The sequence below is a fragment of the Periplaneta americana genome, chromosome 1 (assembly GCF_040183065.1).
Source record: "Periplaneta americana isolate PAMFEO1 chromosome 1, P.americana_PAMFEO1_priV1, whole genome shotgun sequence".
Taxonomy (NCBI): Eukaryota; Metazoa; Arthropoda; class Insecta; order Blattodea; family Blattidae; genus Periplaneta; species Periplaneta americana.
In genome coordinates this window covers 148,287,953-148,304,790 of record NC_091117.1, presented here as the reverse complement: position 1 = coordinate 148,304,790, position 16,838 = coordinate 148,287,953, and the positions used below count along the sequence as shown (strand labels likewise).

At 38.5% G+C, this 16,838-nt stretch overlaps 1 long non-coding RNA gene across 1 annotated transcript; it reads left to right on the top strand.

The window, feature by feature from the left end:
• Positions 1-1,999: 1,999 nt before the first annotated feature.
• On the top strand, positions 2,000-8,719 carry LOC138701859 (uncharacterized). The gene is made up of 2 exons (XR_011332710.1): positions 2,000-2,458; positions 8,330-8,719. It is a non-coding gene; the product is annotated as an uncharacterized lncRNA (long non-coding RNA).
• The last annotated feature ends 8,119 nt before the right edge of the window (positions 8,720-16,838 follow it).

The window sequence follows — 16,838 nt, the reverse complement described above, 5'->3', positions numbered from 1 at the left end:
ATAATTAAGTCATTTTAAAATATTTTCAATAAATACAACAGTAGAAAAACAATACGGTTTCTTCTTTAAATGTGAAGCAAATGTAGCATATTAATTTATTAGTAGTGTAAAATAGGTAAAACTATTAGTTTACAATTATTTCATATTTTAAGGTCACAATTTATTTCATAAAAAAATCTCAATAAAATAAACACAGTGGTAGAAATATAAATTGCTTGTGCTCATTGTGGTGGTTATTATAAAGATGATTGTCATGGTGAAGCCTGAATACAATGTTTCAAACCAAAATGTAAACTGTGGTACCACCAGACTTGCCAAAGACTTTCATATAGTGCTAGGCCAAAAAAAAATGTTTGGGTGTAAAGTGTAAGAATGAGTAAGGACTATCACACCAGCAAAACAAATGATATTGTTTAACTTAAGGGGTTAGGTACAGCTTCTAGCAGTAAAATTTTGGAAATATTCTACACCTTTTTCCTCCATTACTGTATCTTGTACAGTAATGAAAATTAGTACGTGTAAAACACTGTCCTTTTGCTATCAAAAAAAATATTTTTACGATTTAAAAAAATTATTACAATTTTTTTCCAAATTCATTTTTAATTCTTAGAGAAACTTGGGTTTTAATCCCAAAAGAGCAATACGTTTCCCTTTTTCATTACGATACTTTTAACTAAAACTAGATAGGTTATAATATAGAAAATTTTAACATTGTATCATAACATAGCCTACTATAATTGCAAAAACAGACAGCGCTTCACCACACAACAAGATCCATATGCAGATCGATGAGAGGAGGTAATTACAATGTCTCTGTTATAAAAAAATACTAGAATATGAGAAGAAAATGAAACTTAATATAATACTCTTCAAAGTTGAAATCATGCATACGTGTCGATTTTAAAATAGAAAACTTTAATCCACAAGAGTGTGGGCATGATTGTAAATACAGCGATTTATAAATTCTGCCACGCAAAGTGATTTGAAGATGTCATTCTTAATTTTGATGACACTGAAGTAAAGGAAAGCAATATTATAGCGATGATATACATTTCAGGTATGTTGCCAAATGTGTAAATGTTGCGGTAAAGTGTGCAATTTGTACGGATATTATATTCAATGATCAGCCATTTGAATATTCTAGTGGCACATTGAAATTATGTAAATAATAATAATAATAATAATAATAATAATAATAATAATAATAATAATAATAACAATAATAATAATAATAATAATAATAATAATAGACAAACGATGACAGATATGGCAATCCATAAACAATATAACTGCAAATTGCACTTGCATTCAAAGTATAGTAGTGTTTAATTTCGACACACACACACACACACACATATATATATATATATATATATATATATATATATATATATATATATATACATAGGGACTTAATTAATTGAACAAATCAAAGACGTCCTATAAGAACATTAATGCATGAAGAACAATGTGAAATTTTTGGTAATCGTGATGATTTCGTATAGTGTGATTGCGGACATTTCACAATTATGCCAGTTTCTAGAACCACAACTATATTGGTCAATAATTTGTTAAACAATTCATTTCAAATCAAACAAGGGAGTGCTTCAGGAGCAGGAATAAAATAGCAGAGTTTCATATAAAAACTTGTAACACTGTGCATTCAGCTTATGTATTGTACCACGAACACCTTTACAGTTTCTATTTCTTTAGACAGATGTACATTCCTATTGTTTTTCTGTTTTCTTAACTGTTGTTTCTCTTTACTAACAACACTAGTATATATACTATGCTGTTACTTTCTGTTTAATGTAATTTAATAGTAACTACAGTAAACAATGCCAAATACCTGTGTTAAATATAAGAGAATGACATGTAGAGCATGGCCTTCGTGTAGGACGTCACGATTCCAGTATGCTGGCCTGATAAAATAGCGAAGGCCGCGTGGTGACACAACCGGAGGAAGTTATTTACTCATATTTCTTGAAGTGCACTCACTTCAAATGCATGGTTATGTATAAAACTAATTATCGTGTGTTAGTACTGTGGCAAGACCGGAAAAAATAAATTGCAGTATTATTTTTACTTTATTTTGTCTCTTAAACTGCATTCACCGCATGAGGTTGCAAAGAAAGACAATAGATTACTACCAAAGTAAATATAATTGTAGTAGGTTGAAGGCAGGTTTAAAGGAGTTACATGGAATTCCCCTAAAATATATTAGATACGAGTTTATTTCATACACGTCAGTTTCCGTGGGTAGGCGAACAAACAATATGAAATATACATTTTCTTTTAAACATCCGTAAGATAATCCTTACCGTTTATCTATTATTTATGCAAATTATTTTTCAATTTATGTCGATATAATAACCAGGAGCCGGAACTGAGGGTGCTCCCAAGGAACTACACAGAGCTATACTGCACATTGCTTGCGAGAACCGCACACGTTTAACTGGTAAGTACATTGCTATGCATTGGTTGAACATTATAGTTTAATGTTTTATTGACACACATTAAAAGGTCTCGTAAAATACATATTTTCTAATTTATAAATATTCACATATCTATTCAAGTATCCTTCGGTGCTGTAGTGTCATCTACACTGTCCTAGCTCAATATTTCAATGTTCAGACTGTGAAAAATTATTTTCTACTACAATTTTACTTAAAATGTATAAACGCATAAGTGTTGGTGTTAGACCATTTCAATGTAGAGTATGCGGAAAGCAATTTTTCAGAAATTAGCTCTGCAATATCACAAAGAACTATATACAGAGGAGCGTCCTCATTCTTGTAAATTGTGTGGCAGCGGTTTAAATTATAAAGCAGAACTTCACTCCATCCGCGAATAAATGGATTACTGGTCGGAATGTACAGTGTATGGCTTCCATTAATGACTTGAGAAACTATTTCTAAGTATGCGTTCTATCAACTGAGAAAGCTATGAAAATTTTTGTGTGGTTGTCGTCAGATGAGCAGATTATGTATGTATTCTTTATGTTATGCTCGAATCAAGCACAGTTCAATGTGCTGTCACTTCAATTTCTTTGCATGATTCAGCTTGTACTTTCTTGACTATAAGTCACATTAAGGGATGCCGGCAACTTACTAAATCCATAACATATAAATAAGCGTTACAAAAGGAATACGCATAGCATCATAAATTAATTATTAGTATATGTATAATTGCGACTGCCTTCGACATTCTTCCGTTACTCTCTTTCTTAACAGTGGAGGCGAAATTATAACCAGCGCTATAGGTATCCTACTAGCAAAACTCAGCTCGAAATCCTCATACGAGCATACGTCATCTGCGCGACACAGTCACGCCCGCTGGTCTCTGCGCACTGAGTTTTCCTTGTTGGGTGCCTATAGGAAGTTGGTACCAAAACTGTAAAGTTGTGTGAGCTTGGACTATCTCTCTAACGAAAGAAAATTAATAGCGCAGCTCTCAATATCAGTCAACCAGAAGGACAAACATGTACGAACGGGTGGTAACCATACATCTGGTCCAGTCGTCCACAGTCTTAGAACAAGTAAATAATAAACGAATAATATAAAAGACTAAAACTTGTAATTATAAACTTCGTAACTCCCAAACTAAAATAGTTTGCCCAAGTATACACAATATACATAAAAGTACACAATTATGATTTTAGGCTCAATATAACAAATAATAATCAACATTTTCATTTTATCAAAAGAAATTCACCTTGAAACAATATTTGTATTCTGACATTACTCTTTCTACGTCACAAGTTATTACTGGAGCAAATCTGAAATATGATACAGTAAGTCTTACTATCATCAGGTGAACAACTACTTTGTGAATCTAATAGTGTATCTCGTATGTGGCACATAATATTAAATCCTGCCATTAAAATACTTTTACGGTGCCAAACAAAGAGATGGGCTGATATATGAGAGTCCTCATCACGAACTACGACTGAAATATTCAGCGATGACTTGCAAAAGAATAGGGCCCTAGCGCCTACAATTAACTGAAGAAAAAGAGGAATAATACAAATAAAATGCCAAAACATATGACAGGAGATTTTGTAAGTCCATGCCCCAATCCTTTTAGGAGCCAGCCCGATAATGAATGCAAATAATGGATATCGTTTGACGTTTAGTGAATTCATTCCTACTTTTCTGCCCAAAGGAAGGTCTTTCACTGGAAATCAGCGTTCTTCAATCTTCCCTCATTTCCACTAGTTCATTTTTGTGACTTATCATTTATTAATTACTGTATTTATGTCCTTTATTTTCCTTACAATTTAATGCAATTCATGTACATTTGTACATGTACATTTACCTCCGAGGCCGTACATTCAAAACCCGTGTAGGCACTAGTTTCTCCACCCCCCGTGAAATTCACGCAGGAGTCCCACAGGGTTCCATTATCGGGCCCATACTTTTCAATATATTTATTAATGACCTCCCGTTTCGCTATATCCACGGCAGAAGTAGTCATCTGTATATCTATGCAGACGACACTGCCCTCTTGGCGATAGGCAAAACCTATAGATTAGCGTCCCGTAGATTACAGTCGATCTTAGATCACCTCCAGCCGTGGTTCCACGACTGGAGAATCAAGGTCAATGTAGAGAAATGTCAGGCCATACTCTTTTCACTAAGAGCGAGGCTCGAAGACATACCACCACCACCCACACTTTTCGGACGAGAAATGCCGTGGATGAACCAAATTAAATATTTAGGGATCATTATGGACTCTCATCTCAACTTCCGAGATCACATCCAATCCCTTCTTCGTAAGGCCAACGGGCTGATAGTTAGACACTATCCCATTCTGGCGGCCTTAACTCCTGACAACCTGAGGGTAGGACTTACCATGTATAAGGCCCTCATTCGCTCTGTCATTACCTATGCCGCACCCGCATGGGGGTTTGCGGCAGTGTCCCATCTCCGTAAACTCCAAGTTGTCCAAAACCAGGTGATTCGACTCATTACCCATCTCCCCCGAGTCGCCTCGAGAAGAAAGTTCCATGATGAACTAGAGTTGCCAACCATAGACGAGTTCATTGCTCGACTGGCTAGGAACCTGTATGCGGAAGCTCGTGCTAACCCCAACCCGCTCATATCTGGCCTCGGCCAGTATGATCCTAGGTTACGGCGTAGACACCAGACAGGTCCATTAGCTATACTATTGAGACAGGAGGACAGGGAGGCTGGCGTTGCTCCCAGGTTTTGGTAGCCACGACTCAACTCCATGAGACTCCTTGGATAGTGCAACCGCTGTAAAATGACCTTGTCTTAACTGGGCTAAACTAAATCCCTCCATAACATTATCTACTTTTGTTGATCGATGGAAATCTAATAGAGCCAATTGGCTAGTATATATCCATCGATTCATAGAGTCATTCAACCTAAGAGCCAACTGGCTAGTCTCTGATATTGAGACAACTCATCCTGCCTAAGGTTTTTCCGTGGTTTTCCTAAGGCGCTAAGACAAATGTTGGGATGAGCCCTAAAAGAAATGGGCCACGGACCTGCACTCATATCCCCATGAATCTCCCTAATTAACAATTACATCTCTCCCCCCTCTTCGCAATTGAGCCATCATATAGCCAAATGGCTGGTCTCGAAATTGAGACAAATCAACAAGGCTCATGACCTCCTACATAATAGCCAAATTGGCTAGTCTCTTATATGAGACAACTCATCCTGCCTAAGGTATTCCGTGGTTTTCCTCAGGCGTAAGACAAATGTCGGGATGAGCCCTATAAGAAATGGGCCACGGACCTATATGCCCTTCCCCATATATATTCCACCTTTATTATAAATTATGTATGCCCTAGTTCAGATAATATTAATAGTCTATTAAACATACGAGGTCACTCAATAAGTCGCAATTTGAAAGGACAGGGACCTCTCAAATTGCAGCTTAGACTTCACGGCGCTTCTTCCGACGGCCTTCACCTGCTTTGTCATCGAACAACAGATGACGGCGTCTTGCCATCCTAACGGCAAACACCAGCCAACTCCTCCTCGCCCCGTTCCGTGATCAATTGATCAATCTCAGCCCCCCTCGCGTATGTGGTACCTAAGAGGTTACGTCCAATTTCGGCTTCCCCTTCAAAATTTTCTAGAGCTCCTTCAGGGTAGCAGCGTAACCCGGAGTGAGACTAGTGGCCAACAGGCTTGGAGCTCACATATTTAGTTTTGTACAGCCCCCAACCCCTTGCAAGGACGCGTTTTGCGTACCTTTTAAATTTTCCTCCCAATTCTCCTTCGAATTTTCGAATTTTCGATTTACAAATTTTGTACGTTCTGATATTAATTTGATAACAATTAGTAGGCTATTACTAATACTTACTTATTTACAAATGTCTTTTAAACAACCCACAGGTAGATTGCCACCCTCACATAAACCCGCCATCGGTCCCTATCCTGTGCAAGATCATTCCAGTCTCTATCTTCATATTTCACCTCCCTTAAATCCATTTTAACGTTATCCTCCTATTTACGTCTCGGCCTCCCCAAAGGTCTTTTTCCCTCCGGTCTCCCAACTAACACCCTATATTCACTTCGGATTGGCCTATATGTGCTACATGCCATGCCCATCTCAAACGTCTTAATGTAATGTTCCTAATTATGTCAGGTGAAGAATACTATGAGTGTAGTTGTGCGTTGTGTAACTTTCTCCATTCTCCTGTCACTTCATCCCTCTGAGCCCCAAATATTATTATTATTAATATTACTTAAACTTATTGTTATTATTATTATTATTATTATTATTACTTACTTACTTACTTACTTACTGGCTTTTAAGGAACCCGGAGGTTCATTGCCGCCCTCACATAAGCCCGCCATTGGTCCCTGTCCTGGGCAAGATTAATCCATTCTCTATCATCATATCCCACCTCCCTCAATTCCATTTTAATATTATCTTCCCATCTATGTCTCGGCCTCCCTAAAGGTCTTTTTCCCTCCGGCCACCCAACTAACACTCTATATGCATTTCTGGATTCGCCCATACGTGCTACATGCCCTGCCCATCTCAAACGTCTGGATTTAATGTTCCTAATTATGTCAGGTGAAGAATACAATGTGTGCAGTTCTGTGTTGTGTAACTTTCTTCATTCTCCTGTAACTTCATCCCTCTTAGCCCCAAATATTTTCCTAAGAACCTTATTCTCAAACACCCTTAACCTCTGTTCCTCTCTCAAAGTGAGAGTCCAAGTTTCACCACCATGAAGAACAACCTGTAATATAACTGTTTTATAAATTCTAACTTTCGGTTTTTTGACAGCAGAGTGGACGATGAAAGCTTCTCAACCGAATAATAACAGGCATTTCCCATATTTATTCTGTGTTTAATTTCCTCCCGAGTATCATTTATATTTATATATCAATTATTATTATCATTATTTAAAATTATAATAAGAGTCATAATAATTTTAAATAATAATAATAATAATAATAATAATAATAATAATAATAATAATTATTATTATTATTATTATTATTATTATTTAAAATTGCTGCAAAATACTTTTGTAAACACTATTGTTGTATAAAATTCTTTATAGAACCTAAGAAAACTGATACATTTCTGCACCAGAGAGACAACAAAAACTTACATCTGGCCAACATAGTATTTATGTTTGTCCCTCAGGCTAAAGTAATTTTTTTCTTCTCGACTAGTATTGTAATGGCCATGGTGTATGTACGATGGGAGAGGACTGCATTGACAACTAGTCTGTAAACACTATGTTACACTGTGCGCACGTAACTTCAGAGTTAATTGTCGTAGCTTCCAATTCTATTTATAATTCATATGTACGTTACATTTAGTCACGCAAATTAATTATTTTCATTTGTCTGATTATAAATGAATCTACTTAAAATGAACGTTTACAACTTATATCTAATTTACTTCTCTGAAAATAATTCATTATGCCGTGTAGAAAATCCTGTAAAATTAGTTCTTTATGCGACGTAGTTGTACATTACATGTAGTTTACATATAACATGTGCCATAATATATGAGCCGTCAGAGCTGAAGTGGTGCAAGTCAAAAATGAGTAATGAGAGTTAAAGTAAACATTCTGTAAAATACAGATCAAAGAGCTATTAATATTCAATTTATTGAAATTATTAGTAGTCAGTGGATAGCACGAAGGCCATAGTAAGTGCTACTTTACGCTGTATTTTACAGAATTTTTACTTTAAACCTCATTACCCTATTTTGAACTACACCACTTCTGCTCTGAACGACTCATATTTTACGCTGCCAATCCTACTGGCAACAATAATAATGTTATAAAAAATTTTAATGTTTGATTTTTACGTTTTGTTTTCAGATCGTGGATATACAAAGACGTTCGAAATGGAATGCAGAATTATCCTAGTGATATGTTTGATTCTGACTGCAACCTCGTACAGCGCCATAATCCCTCCGTGGATCTTCGGTCCTGGTCCAGTGATACCCAAGGACCCTCCTCTTTCCTAACAACCCTCGCCAAGTAAATTGCCTGAATATACTGCAGAAGACAGAAAATCTGGAAGGAACGTGTCTCAAAGAAAACAGCACCGAAAGTTTCACTTGCCAAACCGGTAGTGATTGCATCAACTGTCTGAAAATATGTAGAGTTTTCCACGATGAGATTATTAATGGATGTACTGAGTGTATTTCGTCGTGACATGTAAGAATTTGCTGTTGGAAAACATACAGAAATAAATAGAAAACTGAAGGTCTTATTAGTTTCTTTTTAGCTTTTAATTATTATGCAATAAATTTAGAAACATTCTTTTTCTTCTCTATATGAGGGCCGATACCAGATCTTCCTATTGCTTCCCAAACATTCTAAGCTATTGGCAACCAGTGTTGACAAACTTTGTAGAATTCTACGAAAAGGGGGAAAATTTTATTGCTCTGTGGAATGATTGACTATGTGGATTTTGTGTGGAATTATCACAGCGAGACACAATATTTCTTTTAATTAAAAATTGAATGTGGACGTAAAATATGGGTACAGTTGACGTCTCGTGTAGTAGTGGGTAGATTATATGTTTAGGGTAGAATGAGAATATCCAATCAAGTCCCCATTCTCATCCTTCATCACGTTTAACCTTACCTGATATCATTTCTTTAACTCCTTTATGCCCTTCTATACATTTCTAATGTATTTATTCTTAATTTTGTTTCCACCTCATTGAGTTTTTCCTTTAATTTATCTCTCTTTTTAATTCCTGAGTGTACGAACTGCTTCCGTCCTTCATTGAAATAATTATCTCTATTCGCCTGCACTGGATCTTGTAAAAATTTATATTTTGCCTGTTTTCTTCTTTGAACTACAATGGGACAATTTTTCATCTAACCGCAGTTCCTTTTTCTTAGTTTCATAATAGTCTATACTCTGAAATTTTGATATTATCTCAGATATTTTCCCATACGCTATTAATATGAAACTTCGTCTCACCTTCAACAAAACTTCATAAAGCGGCATATCTATTATAAATCTCGACCTCATAATATTGCTTCGTTTATTCGTCTTCTAATTTCTGTATATTGAATCCCCTAATATCAACTTGTTGCTCTACTCGCCTGGCTAATGATAGTCCTTCTCTTAATGTTCCAATTACCAAATAACGGTTAGAATCAGTCTGCTCCTCTGAAGCATAGAATGTCTACTATACTAGTATGTCTTCGTTATCTATCAAGATGTGATCTATTTGATTGTGTGCAAGTACATTTATGTATATCCTGATATGGGAATGTTGTACTTTTGACAATTAAATAATCAGATGTGACAAAATTGACTAACTTAACTCCATTGTCATTACCAGTTACGCCTAAGCTCCCTTTTCCAAAAATTGGCTTAAAATATTTTTCCGTCCTACTTTAGCACTGAAATTCCCCAATCAATTTTTCATGTGACATCTAAATAACTGATCAAAAGTTTGTTCCAAATCCTCATATAAGCTATCCTTTACATAGTCATCTTTCTCTTCTGTAGAGGTGTGAGCATTTATAACCATAATTTCCCACCGTCAACACGTAAATATGAAATACGATAACATGTCACTCACAAATTTGACCTTTTACTGCTGAATTTATTATTGTATGAATAAGGAATTCTGTTCTCAATTGGTAATTGTTGCTTCCTTACGCACAATACAAGTAAACTCCCGTTTTTAGTGAGCCATTCCCATCTAATCTAACCTCCTCTACTCCCACAAAGTCTATTTTATATCTATCTAGTTCTTTTGCTATTAATGTTATCTCCCTAATCTATAATGACAAGAGACATTCAAAGTACCAGAACTCATAATTTTATTCCTTTGTGTCGACCTGGTTGGCAAGATGGTATAGCGCTGGCCTTCTATGTCCAGGTTGCGGGTTCGATCGCGGGCCAGGTCGATGACATTTAAGTGTGCTTAAATGCGACAGGCTCATGTCAGTAGATTTACTGGCATGTAAAAGAACTCCTGCGGGACAAAATTCCGGCACAACCAGCGACGCTCATATAACCTCTGAAGTTGCGAGCGTCGTGAAATAAAACATAACTTTTATTCCTTTGCTGTGATCGCGCTAAAAATCAGTCCCATTTCAAGGCTTATTTTGGGGTTTTGTAACAAGCTGTTTTCTTACGGTGTTGGATTGTTAGCCCTTTGTCCAACCCCCTAAGCTGAAGAAACAACCCTTATCGCCTGTCCGCGACTGCTTATTCAATATATTCGGAACTACCCTCCATATCTGGAGGCCGTCTCCTCTGTCCGTAACCAGAGGACGCGCCATGCCGACGTAACAGGGACCCACAAAACTTGGGGAAAATTGTCTCTAAATTAGATAATAAAACATATTTTTTAAAAACTATTATGTGAATTGAAAAATTTTTCCTTTCATTCTAATATTCACAAGGAAAATATTTCTTTAGAAAATTCTAATTTATTTTTTTTTTTACATTTTTATGAGTTGATTCCCATAGCATGTCGGATGATTATGATCGTTGAAATTAAACACGTGAGAAACACACAGAAATAATTTATATTATCCCAATACAAATAATCATCTATAATTAATAACAGAAATAATGTGCATAAATTGTGTCTGAACAGTTGAACATTCATCATGAAGAGATTCAACAAACTCAAGCATAAGAACCAGACCACTCAGTACTTTGCTCTACCTCAAATATTCAATCCTGAACAGATGGAAAAACTATTTTGGGCAACTACTAAATATACATAGGCCAAATAGAAATGATAGGAACGAAATTGAAATACAAACTGCTGAGCCATTTATACCCGAACCCACACTTTCTGAAGTGAAAATTTCGATAGAAAATCTGAAAAATTATAAGTCTCCAGGTATCGATCAAATTCCAGCAGAATTAATACAAGAGGTTGGAAGTGAATTATCTAACGAAATTTACAAGCTTGTACTTGCTATTTGGGAAAAGGAAATTGTACCAGAGGAATGGAAGGAGTCCATAGTCGTACCTAACTTTAAGAAAGGGGACAAGACTAACTGTAGTAACTTTCGAGGAATATCACTTTTGTTGACGTCGTACAAAATTTTGTCCAATATTCTTTTGAGAAGATTACCTCCATATGTAGATGAAATTATTGGGGATCATCAGTGTGGTTTTAGGCGTAATAGATCAACTATTGATCAGATAGTTTTATTCGAAAGATATTGGAGAAAAAAATGGGAGTATAAGGGTACAGTGCAACAGTTACTCATAGATTTCAAAAAGGCATATGACTCGGTCAAGAGAGAAGATTTATATGATATTCTTATTGAATTTGGTATTCCCAAGAAACTAGTTCGATTAATTTCAATGTGTCTCAGTGAAACGCACAGCAGAGTCCGTATAGGTCAGTTTCTGTCAGATGCGTTTCCAATTCACTGTGGGCTAAAGCAAGGAGATGCACTATCACCTTTACTTTTTAACTTTGCTCTAGAGTATGCCATTAGGAAAGTGCAGGATAACAGAGAGGGTTTGGAATTGAACGGGTTACATCAGCTGCTTGGCTATGCGGATGACGTGAATACGTTAGGAGAAAATCCACAAACGATTAGGGAAAACACGAGAATTTTACTCGAAGGAAGTAAAAAAATAGGTTTGAAAGTAAATACTGAAAAGACAAAGTATATGATTATGTCTCGTGAAAAGAACATTGTACGATAAGAAAATAAAAAAAATTGGAAATTTATTCCTTGAAGAGGTGCAAAAATTCAAATATCTTGGAGCAACAGTAACAAATATAAATGATACTCGGTAGAAAATTAAACACAGCATAAATAAGGGAAATGCCTGTTATTATTTTCGGTTCAGAAGCTTTTATCATCCAGTGCGTTGTAAAAAAAGTCTGAAAGTTAGAATTTATATAACAGTTATATTACCGGTTGATCTTTATGGTTGTGAAACTTGGACTCTCACTTTTAGAAAGGAACATAGGTTAAGGGTTTTTGACAGTAAGGTGATTAGAAAAATATTTGGGGCTGAGAGGAATGAAGTTATAGAAGAATGGAGAAAGTTACACAACACAGAATTGCACGCATTATATTTTTCACCTGACATACGAGGCGAATCCAGAAAGTAAGTTTCCCTGTTAAAAAACACACACTTTCAGGAAAACATTTATTGGCAACAGGTACAGCAATGTTTCAGCTATTTTTCATCATAGCCAACATCAGAATTGAGACACTTATCGTATAGTGGGATCAACTTTTGTATCCCTCCCTGTCGTAGAAGTCTGCGCCTGTGAATGGAACCAGCGTGTGACAGACGTCTTCAGCTCTTCGTCGTTGCCAAAACGCTCACTGGAGGACAGGAATTGCTTGAGGTGCAAGAAAACGTGAAAATCTCTGGGAGCAAGATCAGGACTGTAGGGTGGATGATCAAACAACTCCCAGCCAAATTCCGTCAAAACAGCTGCTGTGCGCCGAGCCGTATGTGGACGAGCATTGTCATGGAGGAGCACAACACCCGCAGTAAGCATTCCACGCCTTTTGTTTTGAATGGCACGTCGTAATTTTCGCAGTGTTTCACAGTGACAGTCAGTGTTCACTTTTTCACCTCTTGGAAGGAAGTCAATGAGTAGAATGTCCTTCCTGTCCTAGAACACCGTGCACATCACTTTCCGTACCGACAGCGTCTGTTTGAATTTCGTCCTGACCGGAGATCCACTATGCCGCCAATGCATTGACTGCTGCTTGGTTTCCGGGGTGAAGTGCGAAATCCAAGTCTCATCGCTCGTGACGATCCTGTCGAGGAACTCACCGCCGTCATCGTGATACCGTTGCAGAAATGTCAGTGCTGCTCCTAAACGTTGCATTTTGTGTTCGGGTGTCAGGTTTTTCGGCACCCACCTGGCACACACTTTTTTGAACAGCAGGTGCTTAGTGGCAATGTCATGCAACAAGGATCGCGATATCTGCGGAAAATGGCTGCTCAGCTCTGTAATCGTGAAACGACGGTTCTCCATGATGCATTGCCGCATTAGCTCAACACGATCATCATTGATGAGGGACGGTCGCCCACTGCGCTCTTCATCATGGACACTTTGACGAACTTCGGAAAACTGCTACACCAGCGACGCACCATCTGCTTACTCATGATGTTCGGCCCATAGACCTGACAGATCTGCCGATGAATTTCAATTGGCGCAATACTTTGTGCATTAAAGAGCTTTATCACCGACCGAACCTCGCAGGCGGCGGGAGAAGGAATAAGAGCTTCCATTTCGGACCACTGCTGCAACGCTACTGGCACCAGGCGGGACCTGTCCGGCTGGTATATGATTGATACGTCATAGATCTATTACGCATGAGCAATTGACACGGCTAATTACGTTTACTTTGAAGGGGAAAAATCGGGAAACTTACTTTCTGGATGCGCCTCGTAATTAGGAACATTAAATCCAGACGTTTGAGATTGGCAGGGCATGTAGCACATATGGGCGAATCCAGAAATTCATATAACTTAAGGTGTTATTTGGGAGGCCTGAGGGAAACAGACTTTTGGGGAGGCCGAGATGTAGATGGGAAGATAATATTAAAATTGATTTGAGGGAGGTGAGATACGATGATAGAGACTGGATTAATCTTTCTTAGAATAGGGACTAATGGCGGGCTTATGAGAGGGCGGTAATGAACCTCCGGGTTACTTAAAAGTCATTTGTAAGTAAGTGAGTAAGTGTCGCCTGTCTTTGAAGTGATTGTTTTTGGACCTGTGTCGTCTATGATAATATTCGTAACGAAACTGACAACAATAAACAACTCAAAACTATTTGAATGATGAGTTGTTGAACGATAATTCTATTTGTTTCAACTGAAACGACAGTTCACAGTAATGATAACTCTATTGCAGCAATATAGTTGTTCTATAGCAGGGGGTCGGAAAACTACGGTCAATGGGCAAAATCCAGCCCACTATTTCTTTTCGTACGGCCCGGGGCCGAAGAATGGATTTCAAACTTCGAAATACGCGCTATACAGTTTGACTGTCGAGTTGAGTTGCAAGAAAGACCGTATGTGGCTCACCAATAACTTCGCTTTCGCACTTTGCTATGCAATCAGTTTTGATGAAGGTGTACTAATTTGGACCACAGTCTGGTGAAATATTATTAAGAAAATATCTATACCAAACTAGAAGTAAAGAACACAATAAAACTTGACCCACCACTGTCAAGTAAAGTACTTTATCCTAATTCAATAGAAGAATAACATTGTTTCCATAGCAAGAATGACAGAAAAATAGCGGCGTCCAAGACACATACATTAAATGGAGTAGTTGTACTTATTGAAGTAGCGAGGTGGCGGGCGACACTGAAGAGCGATTGTGCAGTGCTCCACAATGTCTGGAAAATGTGGCGGTAACAGGTGGTTACTTGAAGAAAGAAAGAAAGAAAGGAAGACATCCGAAACTCGGTGAGTGTCATTAGAAGTTGTTTTAATGAACTAAATACCGCACTAGAAAGTAATATGGAAAGTAAACAGAGCCTCGCTAGGGAGCACAATAGCGATAAAACACCAGACATAGATTGCGAAGGCAGAGAGAGCCGTCCAGCAGGACAATTGGCGCCATTTACCGGCCACCCACTGGAAACAACCCAGGCGTTGTACGACTGTGGACATCTAGCCGCCAAAGGGACAACTATGACAGTGCAGCCGGAGGAAATGAGAGCAGAAAGAAAAAAAGCCGGGAGACATCTAGCGACAAGCGAGCGGACAGCGACGGCGATCACCAGAGCGGCATCGGCAACCAACAACAGGAGACACCTAGCGGCCGAACGGACAACCAAGCTTCAGGAAGTCCATCCAGCAGAGCAGGAGGCGATATAGAAGAGATTGTAACCAGAAAAATAACTCAAAGACATGAATCCATGATGGAAAACATATTATGAAATATTAAGAGGATGGTGCAAGAGGAAATCCTGGCCGCGAGACCGCTACCGATCAACTAGAAGCAAACCGCCTACAACAACTAGCCGCCGGGCACGACGCAGAGGCCTTGCGAATACAATATGTACAGAGGGACACCATGGACGTTCGAGGACGCGAAGAGCATCCGATATGGGCTACAGTGGTAGGTAGAAAGCACAATTCAGGCGAACAGCACCCGGAGCATACACGACCAAGACCTTACAGAGTACCGCAAAGAAGCATTGCATCAACTAACAGGCTGAAAGCAGCAGAAAGAAACGTATGGATCAACGTAGGGCGACTCAGCAGTGAAACAACCGTGGATGGCATAATTCGATACCTAAAAGTAAACGGAATAGAAGACGTCTCAGAATGCGAGATGTTGGACACAAGGGGCATGAACAAGCAGTCCCATTCAGATATCATGACATTATATTCAGTCCGGACTTCTGGCCGGAGGATGTTACCTTTCGCCCCTTTCGGATACGATAAGAGAGAACTAACCTGTCTTCTATGGAACGTGGAAGGATTCATTTCCTTAATTAAAACACCGGAAATATGCCTACCGGAGCAAGACATGATAATACTTACCGAGACTTTTCTCCGAGAACCAGTCACTCCACCCTGATATTATGCAGCGCACAGTCTAGCAGGGGGGCGATAAGAAGGGAGACCATCGGGAGGAGTATCCTGCCTATTCAGGCCATCAATGGGAGAAGTCGTCGGCGAATACATAGAAAGAGACGTGGTGATAGTCACATTCGAACATGTGACTGTCATCGGAATGTACATTAGACCCACTGCCCCAACTGAGTTCGCCATAGAAACCATCCTGCACGCGCTAGAGCGCGCTGGTGCAAGGACACCTGTACTATTGGGCGGCAACTTCAACTGTCGAAAGGACAAACCGGACAGGAAAGCCGTAAGGATATTCGAAACCCTAGGAGAGGAAGGGTTCTCACTAGTCAAAGAGGGAACCATTCCAACCTACATAGCACACAATGGGTCAAGTGTGATAGACCTTGTATTCTACAGGGGAAAAGAAAACGCATCAGTCGCCAGGATCACCTGTGGACACCTATAAGAAAAGACATCCCAATCCAGACTAGATTCACACTAAAGGGCCGGAAAACCACCGCCAATGAACAACAAACAGCTCCAAGACATATCGCCCCACCTTGCTTAGCGGACTTCTAGACGAAGCAGCTATAACTCAACGCTTAACAAAGGGAAATACTGACAGTGCACTCTCTCTACTTGAGACTGCACTACTCAACTCGACGCTGAAAACGAAGTCAAAAAGAAAAGGTAAGCCCTGGTTCGACGAAGAGTGTTATATCCTTCGACAGGAAACGCTAGGAGAATTGCACAGATAGAGAGAACTCAAATCGGATATAAATCTGACACACACGAAAAAGGAGAGAGTACCAAAATTT